Below are 14146 nucleotides of genomic sequence, written 5' to 3' on the forward strand. Positions count from 1 at the left end.
CAATTTCTTTTTTTTTTTCTTTCTGAAAATTTTAGACAATAGCCTTTTACTTTATACTATATTCCATTCCATTCATATGCTTTATTTCAAATTTGCAACTTGAGCCTTTTATCCAAGCACCATTACAGTAAGGCTATCTGATCCATAATTGCATGGAATATTGCACCAGAATCGGAACCATGTGCGTTGTATCTTTTGGAGGTATGAGGTTGTGGATTAGGCTGCAAAACAATGGTAAAAAAAAACTAAAAACTTTAAGAGCTATTCCATTAAATTTTGTATATTAGAGAAATAAAAATTATTGAAAGAAATGTACCTCCGGTTGGGAAATAGAAGTTAAATTTGGAGGGAAATAAAACTTAAAATCAATGGAAAATAAAGTGACGAAAATGCTTTTGAAAATGGTGGGAAATAAAGTTAGAATAGATAATAGTTAACTGTGAATGGTGTTAATTGACAGAATGAATTAAAATTAGGTTAAAATAGAATTTGAAGTACCAATGCAATAATTTCTAAATATTAAGTACTAAAAGTTAGAATAGATAATAGTTAGAACACTGTTGGTTGAAAATCTCCATATATCTAAAAGATTATGACCAGAATATAGATTTAAGACATGAAGAAAATTGAGCATATGACAAGAAACTATACAGAGATTGAAATTGGAAGATATGACACAGCTCCGCTAACCTTCCTACCATCTAAATCTTGCGTGTACAAGATACAAATTAACTCTTAAGCTTAAAACATAATACGATTGATGTCTCTTAACATAAGCAATACTCTCATTTTGTTCGATTGTGATTTACTTAGACATAATTTAAGATATTCGGATGCAAATCCGATTACATTTTATATGTGTTTGCAGCAATGTTTTAAAAAGCGAATGCGTACCCTAATGCGTTTTTTTGAGATCCTTGAGCCTTAGAACTTGAGGCGCATAAGGCGTAAGCCTTATGTTATAAAACAAATTAGTAGTTAAATGTGTAAATATATAATTATACACATACAAAAAGAACATATATACATAAGAACTTACTAATTTATTGCATGTAGATATAATGAAATTCATAATCCAAACGTTTTAGATAGTTTTCATCAAATTAAACACATTATATAAACAAATATAAAAAAATATTTAAAAAGATTATTTTCTAAGGCGTAGTAAAATGCGTAAAAAACGTAACATAAGGCGTAAAAGGCGAGCCTCGGTGTCCAGACTGAAAAATAGAGGCGTTATGTAAGTAGCTTTAAACTTTTTAAGCCTCAAACGAACCTTGAGACGAGTTTTTTAAAACATTAGTTTGCAGTTTTTTTTCTAGTTTTTAGAAGAAGGCACATAACTTAACTGCTACGACCTCCATAAATGTCATTACAAAACTATCTTCTTGGATTGTGATTTTGGTAAAAGACCTAAAGATGGTTAAGAAGGAAGAAAATGTTTAGATGAATCTAGAAGTTATTGCCTGTCGCTTTAGAATCCCACTAGGTTGAGCCAGGCGGCAAGCTTTGATTTGGTAACATCACTCTCATGTTGATTCCAAGCTCAGTTTCTTCCTCACTAAGAGTTTGCCAAGTATGACCTACTTCCATTTGCTTTCTAATTTTCAATTTCCAAATGGCTTCCTTCTTTTGTTTGGCACCATCTTTCCCCTAGCTTTAATCTGGTTTCAGTTGCTCTCTCTGCGCCTCAAGTGACCCACGCCAATAATGGCAGATTGCCCTTTTTACTTGTGGTACAAGATTGCTATGTGGCGCATTGTGAGCTTGAAGAAGCGCTTCTCCATCAATCATGGAGACAAAGTTACATGAAATATGAACCCTAGTCGTGACACGATGGAGTTATTGATCTTGACTCGAGCAAAAGGTAATACTTTGAGATTGGGTACTTCGGTACGTTAGAGTCTACGACTCGATATTAGCATGTTTGAACCTGCACAATATAGAATTCGGAACCTACAACCACAATGAAGGAAGCCCTAGCTAGATTGAAGTAGATTCGAGTAAAGATGATAGTACGTCATGATAGTAGTGCATGTTCAGGTGCATGTAGTATGCTGATTATGGTTTTGTGTTTAACAGAATCCCAGTTTGTTAGTCGCTCTTAACAAATTAGGTGGAGGGCATTTTCTAATTCGATGATACAAGCTAGGGGGCACTATGCAACTTCATTCACAACCAATGAATTGAAGAAGACTTGGAGTCTCCAACACAGTACCACCTTGAAGGGTTTTCGTGAGTTTATTAACATTTGATTATGGGATAGCTAACACTACTAATACATATTTTGTGACCACTAGGCATAGAAGGCAGACAAATTTTAATTATCGATGGGCTGCCACTTTAACTTCATACGTCTTTTGATTTCTGGGCTCCATTTTCTTTACATAATTTGGAATTATCCGATTATCTGTGTGAGTGACTAGAGAGACGAGTGCCTAAGTGCCTTTAGAATCTAATTATTAGTGCCTAGTCCTGCTCCTGCATGTAAATGGAAATTGCACTTTTCTTTGGAATCCTTGAGTTGATTGCTAGATTCAGGTACAAGCTTCTTCTGTTGTTAGTGTTGGTGCCACTAATTCCCTCTCTTTATTTCACCGGTAAAGGCTTCTTGAGAAGAGATAAGGTTCGGGCTTAAACAAAGCTACATAATTTGATTAATAATTCATTGTTATTTGGAAAACTAATGCTCCTTTTAGTTGAATGGAACACCCTAAAACTGCTGCTCTTGAAAAGATTATCAACTTTTTACATTTCCGGCCTTTATTGGCTACGGTTCTATTTGCTGAACGCGTCCAGAATTAATTTATGGTTTAAAACTTGGTGAAGTCACCGTTAAAGGTAATAATATAGTTGAAGATTGAGGAAGAAAAAACACAAAATGGGATTGGAGATCTGCACATTGATGATCTAAAGCATCAGAAAGACCCATATATCGTAAATTTTGAGGTACTAACTAGATCTCCTCAAAGAACAAGGTCGTCAAATCTTATATAACAATTTAGACCACCTTTTGATGTGGCTATGTTGATTATTGGTATGATAGATAAACAATTGCACCAGGAACAAACCCAGCAGAGTAAAAATCATGTGCCATGTCTCTTATCAGCTTCTTAGGAGGAGTAGTATAGATCTGGAACGGCCGATCGACCACTTTGTTGAGAAGATCAAGCAAGCTCTGAATCTTTTCCGTTGGATGAAAAGTGGCCTCCAACAATGTCTTGTCACTATCAGGACATCGAACACTAATCACTGCCTAAATGATCCTTGACCTGGAAGCTACCTGTTCTTCTGCTCCTATCATCTTCCTGTTATTCAAGATCTGATAATAATCTTCAGGGGTGAATTCATATAGTTCATCGTTCTCTACCTCCTGATAGTCTGAAGAATATGGCGCCGGAGCTTCAAAAACGTGAGCGTCTATATTATCTTTGGCGGTGAGCCTTCTTCTCTTGAAGGGTAAAGAGGATGAAACATTAGTCATCATTCCCGTCAATAATCATATAACAGTGTAAGGCGGCAGTAATAATCAACAGCACAGCTGCAAACTTACATAGATGCCGATTTATAGACGGAAGTTTCTCCAAGTCGGTTTAGGAATTCTTATCAAGAAGGGATATAACTAAATCCATTAATTCATGGGGGATTATTAATTCGATTCCTCTTCAAATATTAATCGTCTTTAGCTTTTTACATCTTGAAATTTCCATTCCTTTGCTACCCTCGTCCTCCCCCCCCCCCCCCCCCCCAAAAAAAAAAAACAAAAAGGATACGCTCAGCCATCTTTTAACAGTTTGATGGGTCAAGGCAGGTCTAAGATTTCTTGAAATTTTCAAGTCTGAAATTAAAGAGTATGTGTCTAGTCCTAAACTGAACTCCTAATCGAGTTTGCCGGTCTTGCCTTCTTGGTCCAATTCATACCACGAGAGGCAGGGTAGAATTTGCATAAACAACATAATTCGGACAGTTTGCCGGTCTTGTTGAGGTATGGGTACAGTATATCTACTATGTCTATCATAGATTAGAATAAACAACATAATTAACCGAATTAGACGAAGTTGCATGATAACAATTCCTTAATTTGCAAACTTTTAATTGAGCTACGTACTTAACATTTTGAGTTAGTGAACCATTATAACGCCTCCAGTAGGATACTGATCTAACCTTAGGATAAGGAAATGTATAACGTGCAATCGTCCTGTTTTCCAAGGAAAATGTACCTAAAAATTGTCATGGAAAGAAACAAAATAGATGCAGTTTCTTTCAAAAAAATGTCGTACGTCTTGCCATTGCGACTATATTTATTATTTAACAGTTAAGACCCCTATTAGATGGAAGGAAGAAAGAGCTTATGTTTCTCAAAAACAAAATCCGATCACCAGGGTCGGTAACTTCTACCCATCGAGGACCAATTTCCTTCGGTGTACGTGAACTTCATCGATCATTCGTAGGTCAAAAGTTCTCATTATCTACCAAATTGGTAACAAAGCTTTCTGTACGTAACCAAAATCATAAACGTACGTACTGTTCTTTTGATGTAGAATATCTCTGCGTAGTTGAATAAGTAATTCACTTTTAGATATGTGCACGAGTCCCTGCGCGCTCTTCCGCAGGCACAGTAAAAAAAGAAGTGGCCTAGGGTGAAGCATAACCAATCTTCGGCCGTGTAGGTATGAGGGCCACCATTGTCATCTAAGTGTATGTGAAACATGCATGATAAAGAATCTATACGCTTTCTTAGTGATTGCATATAGTTTTCCATCATTTACTTCAATATCGTGAACCTTGTTGAGCTCTCTGGTGACTTCCCCCTCGGCCTTGATGAGCGTCCGTGATTTGTCCATTGGTCTACAAAAAGCCAGAGAACCAAACATATGATGACCAGCAACAAAGCAGTGTAGGCATCGTCGGAACTGAAGATGCTACTAATTTGTTAAACAATTGGCGAGCGGTACGGTATTGCTGTAACGGCTTGGGATGGTTGATTGTGATGGCAACATGACTCTTGCACCAGAAATTGGATTCAAGAAGAAGTTGGAAATAGTACAAGTGGTATGATCTCGATCAACAATGGAAGTGGCATTGTCAACCATCAACCACCCCTAATCGAATGGATCCAACACAGACCAGACTTTGCATATTGTAAGTGGGATTTGTCTTAAAAAATTCTCTGATCCTCAGTTAGATTTGAGAAGTAATGGTCCTTTACAGATGAATGAAGAGCTGTGAAGAGAATCCATGGAAGTTGAGGATAACTAAACGAAATCACGCCTGCTCGTAGTTTCCATATCAATAGCTGCTGATCGCCATGAACGACATACTGCACGAAAGCAAAGGTTATTAATCAGACGTGCACTGTCGCTGTAGAAGAAATTGAAGAATATCTTGTGGGAATATTTGTTCAGACCATCGGCTATTTCGCATGCAGTTTATCTCATTGCATGCTCCCCTCGACGTACATGTACGTTCGCGCTCTGGTTTCTTTGTCAGCATATATCATAAATGGATCTCGAATTTGACAGATGATATAACATGGTTGGTTTCTATCTGTCAGAGCTAATTAACGAGGCTGCTAGTGCAGCTTATTACACCTATTTAGGCTGACGCGATCCGTCTCGGCTGAAATCCAAATCATCCAAGGAAAAGGTATACGTATCAACTTTATTATAATTGATCATCTCATCATATTCTTCGTTTGCATACATACGACTGACAACTTATATGTAATTTTTTGTTATTTTTGTGATAATTAATCCATATGTTTGTAAGAAGGTATTTTTGCGGTGTGACTAGGCCCAAAATTGATCGAGGAAAAGATCTAAGAATGATTTTGTTGTGATTGATCTAACTTGATAGTAACAACAACAATTCACTTGTAACAGCATCGATTCACTTATAACAATAGTGATTCACTTATAACAGCAGCGATTCACTTATAACAGCAGCGATTCACTTATAACACCAGCGATTCACTTACAGAGATTTGCTTGACCTCGCCGTGACGAACTTGACTGTAACAACAGCAAATCGAGCTCACAATGATGAACTTACAAAAGACGTGGTAAGGGAGCTGGATGCTTGTGAGTTCAGTAGAGATGAGATTGCATGATTTGGGGGAGGATTAAGACAAGGTGGGTGATGGTTTGAGTATGAGAGATGTGACATGCTCTCTTGCTTGAAGTTATTGGGTTTTTTCTGGGTTGAGGTTCGATGGAATGAATTGGGATGAATCTCCCCTCAGTTGGAATGAGTTCCTTTTTCCTGAAACTGCAACTCACTTTCTCTTTATGGTAGAGCCGAGGAGGGAAGAGGAACCTCAAGAACTGTTGGTTCTTGGGATTCTTTTTCATCGTGTCAGAGAGTATAGGACAATGGTGATAGATGAATAGGCTGGTGCTGCTTAGGCATGGCTTTTCCCCAAATCCCCTAAATCACGCTCTAAGAAATGGTAAGGGTAGGAAATCGAAGAAATCTCTAGAGGATTTGCACTCCCTGGTTTTCTAGTGTTGTTGGAAATGGCTAAGCACCAGTCACAGCAGCAAAAGGAGAGAACGTGCCTTATGTTTGAGGAAGAAACTGCTGGGATGGATTTGTGTCATGGGTTATATGATGGGTTTTGGGCCAGAAATGGGCTTGGGCTTCATTGGGCTTAAGATCCATTTCTCTACTAGCCTAATGTCGAATTTAAAGCCACATAATGCATGAATTTTAGTTTCCAAGCCCAAAATTTGTTTACGTACTTTATTTCGACGATGGGTCTCACAAGCTCCGTTACCTTCCATACCACGACCCTTATATAAACCCCAAAGCGTAGATTGGTTCTACGAGAATTGAATGACGTGTTTTAATTTATGCTTGAATTGATATTAAGCTTGACATGATTTTAGGACTGTAGATTCGGTTCTTCGCATGTCGGGTCTTGGCTTTGGGCTTGTGAAAAAAGAGGCATCAACAATGTTCTGCTCAAAATTATAGTTAAGTAGTTCGAAGCTCTAGGCTTCTAGCTAGCATTCCTCGTAAAAGTGCAATACCTGTCGGCATATGTTGGCACCCCTACTAGCACAGAGCTAGTATGGCATGCCACCGAGCATAAGCATCACTCTCTAGGCGGATCTACAAGTCACTATGTGGCTCAACCATGATATTCATAGCGTACCTCGTCATACAAGCTTTCCAATGATAGTCGGAACTCACCAAGACACCACCGGGAAGTCACTTTTCCGACCTCATCAAGATGACTCCATAGTAAGCCTAGAGGGGCACTTGTCCCACATTGAAGAATATGTAAATGAGAGGGGTTCCCTCACCTATAAAAGGGACCCCTCATCCCACTTAGAGGGGGATCACTACTTGTATAACTCAAGACTATTTGCTTATACTAGTGGATTCAAGTGGACGTAGCCTACCCCAAGAGAGGGTGATGAACCACTATACTTCTTGTGTCAAACTAACACTCAGTAATAGCTAACCGTGTGATCAGCCACCCATCTGGTAATCACTACGTTAACAGCATAGAAACCCTAGATGCCATATACAACATCAATAGATTATAGAAAAATTGCTCGCACCAGACTCCTAGTGTCCCTCCTTGGCCTCCGATCGATGGGGGCCGGAAAATGTCGAGTAGTTGATGTGCGACTGGTGTCACTGATTCGGTTATTTCAGATTATATATTATTCCACATGAGGACGCACTCCCTAAGCAACTACCATGCATGAAGATATATTAAAATTAATACTCGATTAATTAATAATTTAGTTAAAATAATAATTTTTGTCGGTCCCGACTCGGGGCTAACATGTTAAATTAAATTGATAATTCACTAAATTTATAAGATCATAGAAATTTAAGAATTCATATAGACCTCATCGAATATGTAAACTAATAGTGCCATAATTTATATAAACAATTATAAATTTATAATGATTTCATTAAAGAATTTTCTTAATATAATCATCATCAAACAAGGAAGTAAATTTGTCGCCCACCCAATGCCCACTTCACAAAAAAATACCAAGTACCATTTTTCTAAACAAATTTATAACTATAATTATTCTAAAAGACACTTGTAATTTATTTGTGAGGTGGGCATGCGGTGGGCACAGTAAGGGTGAGTGACAAATTTGTTTCTATTAAATAATATAATATTTTAAAGAATGTAATATATATAAAAAACAGTATGTTTATTAAGATATACATCATAAATTAAACAATGTAGTGCATAGACAAAGTAAAACTTTTTAATCTTCAAAAAAGTGAAACAAAAAATTTATTATACCTTGATAAATTAAAATTTTATTAATTAATCGATAACTTAATAGATAATTAATTTATATTAATTTATCGATATATTAATATCTCGTTAATTTAATAAATTTCGTTGGTCCTAAAATTATTAATTTTTATAGATTTTACTGTATGCATAACCAATCAGAAATAAATACATAAAAATGGATTAATAACACTAAAAAGACACGTTACGTAAACTATGTACTATGTACATATAATAATTTTTCTGCATGCTCGATAATTTTTCAAGCAATAACTTCGGTATCTCTCATTTAACATTCCCTGATCAACAAACCCATCATGACCTCATAAATCTATGATAAACTTGCGCCGGGAAAAATCATCAAAAGAGTTGTTCAATTTGCATAGGTACGTACTCATCATCATCGTTGATTGAAAGTCTCAAATTTTGCCGAACAAAACACAAGAGAACGTTCCCTTTCACAAACACCATTTCTTAAACCTGCAAAATGTGTTGGATCCTAAATCATTCCTCGGCCCACAAGTTTCGGGATGAGCTTTCCCACAGTGCTACCTTCTCCTTTTCTTCTCTATTATACAGGTCTGAAGTTGACAGCTCCTCCGCCACAGACCGTACACACACATAGAGGTCCAATAACCGTGGGTTCCACCAACAACAAAACCCTAGACATTCAGGCCGATAACTCGATAAGGGCCACGCGGTCCAATCTGAGTAGGGCTTCTGTGGCATTAGGCATGCATGCAATAAGAACCGTCCATGAGGTTGGGTTAGGTGCGTGCGCGTCCAAAAACATGAGCAGGTGATCGCATGAAACTCCATGATTGAATGATTTGAATCATATCGATCTACTTGTTTTTGAACTGGTTTATATATGCCTTACCCAACCAATTAAGGTGGCACTCGATTCATTCGGTTACGTTTTGCACAAAAATTGAAAATTGAATTGAATTTGAACTTTGGTTCAATTCAATTCAGTTCATGGTTTTTTTGTAGCTAAAATTAAAATTGAACTAAATCGTTTCGGTTCGTTTTTTTTAAATATATTTATGTTAAAAAAAATTGTAAGCATAATAATTACAAACAAGGATTATGGGTTTCTAAATTCCAAGTAAAATTACATTTCAAGTTAAAATGGTAGCACAACTAGGAGTACTTTCAATTTCTTCATTATGAAATGCTGCTTTTCTCTTCAAACTAGTGTCAAAAAACTATGCTACAACGCTCAGAATCTTATTATTCAAGTCAATAGTATTTAAATTTCTCAACGAATAGCATTTTTATCATAGTAGCAAAAACCAATTTAGTGAACAAACAACTACAATGAATATCTGCATGTTCATCACAGTAGTATTTTAATTATAGTGGCATTACCACGATAGCAAACTTGGATTAATAAAAGAAATCAAACTGGGGTATACAACCAGTCTATCACAAGCAAAAATCTGAGACTGTCAACTATAATCTACATTAAGAATTATTGGCAGCAAAATGGTAGAACGCATGTAATATAAGTGCTACACAAATAAACACAACAACCATGAAACTTATTAGCCAAGAATCTGGATTCTACCTCAAAGTAACAGTAGAGATGAAACCTTCGATAATATTATCTCAACAATCATGAAACTTATTAGCTAAGAATCTGGATTCTACCTCAAAGTAACAGTAGAGATGAAACCTTCGATAATATTATCTCAGCAATTTGGCTGCTCAAAGTAACACAAATCCAATTCTATGTTAGTATACTAGTCCTAGTAATACAAGCAAACATTAAACCTAACAATTCATACCTATAACAAAGCCACCGACTTTATCCTAATTAATCCTACAGATACTTTATAGCTAACGTAAATCAGCAATAAATATAAAACCAAACACACTCCAAATAATCAGTAGACAAATCACAAAATTAGTATAATCAAACTAACTAGCACATCTCTCATTTAATGGATATTTAAATTGATATCGATATTTAATAGAGCAAAATTGATATCGAATCAACCTATGAAACAATTAAACAGAACATCTCATCCAAAACAAGTCAGAAATGTATACATTAAAAGGTCAAAAACATACCCTTCTAATTTGTTCCCTTTCGGCCTTCTAGCTAGAACGACCTGGTGAATTACCCAATTGGCTACATTCAAAGTTTGACATTCAAACAAGCTTCTTTCAATTTGGCTCCTGAAAATACAAGATCAAGACATCTTAATTCCATTCTATACAAAACATCGAAATTGAAATCATATTAACACATATCAACGAAGGGACATTAATGGGTTACAGACCCAAGATTGAGCGAGACATAGAAGAGAGTCTGAGCGAGAGAGACTAAGAGAGCACCAAGTTGGCAAATGGCAAACGACGCTGCGGGGTTGAGGATTGAATGAAGAGAGCGATGTGGAGGGAGATCACGCCGAGCCGGGCCGAAGAGAGATTAACTGAACGACATGAGGTGATGTGAGGTGAGGTCTGAGGTGAGGAACGACGGAAGAGAGATGGACTGAACGAGGGTTATGAGGGTTTTTTCCAGTTGTATACAGTAGAAACGACGTCATTAGGTTTAAAGTTCAGTTTAATTCGGCTTGTTCGGTTAGGTTTGAACCCAAAACTTCTCGATTTTTTTTCCAGTCCGGTTTTTTGTTCAGGTTAGCTTTTTCGGCTTTGGCTCGATTTTTTCGGATCAGTTCTTAATTTGGAAGTGCCACCCCTACAACCAACCGTACATATACCTAAGGTCCTCGCAAAATATCACACAAGAGGTAATAACATTCATATTTGATTTTCTTTTTGTCGAAAAAACTATCATACTGATTTGTAAAAGTAATTTTAGTACTGCACGGAACTCATATACACTTCATTGATATTTTCCTCTTCCCATTACAGGTTCGAAGGTACAATGAGTCAATTCTAAATTATATCGCACCATATTATTGAAAGCAAAAGCAAAACAAATATCCTGAATTTGAGAGTACGTTCAATTACCTCGTCGATCAAATTGCTATCTGATTGAACCTCCTGAATTCTTTTGCACGTTAATATATATGTATATGCCACATGATATTAAAAACAAACATTGGTAGCTAGATCACGGTGATCGACATTGTCATTGGTTCTCACTTAATTCTCAATATGTCGATCAAAACTTGCAAGGCGTCCGTGTGAAAATTTAGATTCTTGGCATGGCCTCATGAACTTGTTGGAGCATTATAACACAGAAATCTGGAATCCTAATCGAAACTTGCATGTGGCATGTGTTCAACACTAACACGTATATATTCCAGCCCTCAATGGTGAAAGGTCCCTATACATCATTACCTTCCCCCCTTTTGGAAAAGATGAGTCATCTTGTTTTGCAAATTATGGGGATGGGTCGAGACAAACATGCACTACATGATTCACGTAAACTACAGATCGATCGATACACGTCTCTTCCATCTTCATCTCTCAAGTTTTGTTTGGAAGGTCGCAAGCATGTACCATAAAATTATCAAGGACACAAGGTAGGCTCAACGAACCGAAATGTTTTTTTACGTTTTTCCTCTCTCACGTGGCAGGTTTGTGATCGTTGTATAGGAATAGAAGTGTCCGTAGGACTCATAATATTGATATGAACGTGGACGGAGAAGAGGCTGCGAATTGATCAGTGTTCTGAAAATCACTCTGAGCGGCCGTTAGGTGGTAGGGTGTTAATTAATTAGTTGGTTCGTGTTCATGCATAAAGATATATATTAACCTAACCTAGCTAGAAAAAACAAAAAGATATGTATCTATTATTATTATACGGCAATGGTATATTATAGGTCTATGAGTCTATCACTTAAATTGAGTCGACAAGTGGCCGGATTCTTTACTATGGTTCTTGTTCTTACAAGATTGTACATTGAATAAGTTAAGTTATTGCTACAAATTTTTATCTATGTTTCTTTTTAAGACAAATTAGAAAAAAAAAGTACCATCTCCAATCATTAATTAAGAAAAAAACGCACTTTTTTCTTAATTATAAAAAAACTTATCTAAATTGATTAGAAATTAAAATATAGTCAATAAGTTTTAAAAAAATTAGAAAAAAGTATATATTTTTAAATATTTTTCGGACTGTTTCGCCCTTTCTCACTTTTTTTTAAATTCTTTTTCCTTATTCTTATAATTTCAGCCATAATTTTGTCGTCGGGTGATGTATTTGAGAGTGGTTGGTTCCGTTGAAAAGATCTATTCTCCTCTTTCATTTGATACCCTACCCACTTCGAGCCGACCACCGTACAAGATGCAGCAACCCTCGCAAGGTGTTGCCGTCGTCCATGACGGTACTCCAAGCAATTCCGACGAAAGAAGAGCTTAAGTTTCTGTAATTCTAGCTATTATATTTATTATGAGCATACTCAAACCAATATCCTTTGAATTTTGACATCATTTTGTATATTTAGATATTTGCTCTTGGCATGTTACACCCGATGTCACACTACCTATCACACTCGCTGTCACAATAATTATCACACCACCTGTCACACTAATCACACTAATTGTCACACCCCATGTCACATATGCTATCACACTACCTATCACGCTCACTGTCACACTATCTATCAAACTAGTTGTCACACAACCTATCACACAAACTGTCACACAACCTATCACACAAACTCTATCACGCTCACTGTCACACTATCTATCACACTAGTTGTCACACAACCTATCACACAAACTGTCACACAACCTATCACACAAACTGTCACACAACCTATCACACAAACTGTCACACCCTCTATCACACTAATTGTCACACCCGCTGTCACACCCATTATCACAGCTACTGTCACATTACCTATCACACCCTGTGTCACACCTGCTATCACTCACGGTCACACCTGCTGTCACATTACCTATCACACTCGCTATCACACCGACTGTCACACCCGCTGTTACACTACCTATCACACTAGCTGTCACACCACATGTCACACTGTTTTATGCGACTATGTTATGACAAGAAGAAGAAGAAGAAGAATGACGGGAAATAACGTACATTTATTTTCTATTATGTGATATTGAACTTCTTGAATCAACTCATACGATCCAAATATCGATATTAATGTGAAATCACACCCCAAGCCACACTAGCTATCACACTATTTATCACAGCAAAAAAGTTAATGTGACTAGTAATGTGACAGTAAGTTTCTAAAAAAAAATTCTTATTTTGGGCACCTAGAAAAATGATATGGGCACCCATGAGTAAAGACATTGCCAAAATTTAGCTTTTGACGCCCACGCTAGCAACACAGGGGACAACTCAGAATCTTGATGACCCGGCATTGCTGCTGCAAGCATTGAAGACAACTAGCGCCTTCACTGCAAGCATCGATGATGACTCAACAAGCTTAATGAAACTGATCCAAGATAAGAGATTCAAAGTTATGGGGTAGTTTACAGAAGGCTTTGGGTACCTTGGATAAGAGTACAACATTTCATCCACAAATTGATGGGCAGACAGAAAGGGTAAATCAGGTAATAGAGGATATGTTGAGAGCTTGTATTCTTGATTTTAAAGAAAGTTGGGAGGACCACCTAAGGTTGATTGAGTTTGCCTACAACAATAGTTATCATTCTAGCATCGACATGGCACCTTATGAGGTTCTTTACGGTAGACCATGTAGATCATCTATCTGTTGGGTAAAGTTGGTGATGAAGCACTAATGGGTCCTGAGGTAGTTCAGGAAACCTCAGAGAAGATCTCGATTATTCGAGATAGGATCCGAACAGCGCATAGTAGACAGAAAAGCTATGCAGACTCAAAGAGGAGACATGTCGAGTTTGAGATTGGTGACCATGTGTTCTTAAAGGTCTCTCCTAAGAAGGGTGTGGTGAGATTTG

Source organism: Argentina anserina, chromosome 2 (assembly GCF_933775445.1).
Source record: "Argentina anserina chromosome 2, drPotAnse1.1, whole genome shotgun sequence".
In the NCBI taxonomy this organism is placed as follows: Eukaryota; Viridiplantae; Streptophyta; class Magnoliopsida; order Rosales; family Rosaceae; genus Argentina; species Argentina anserina.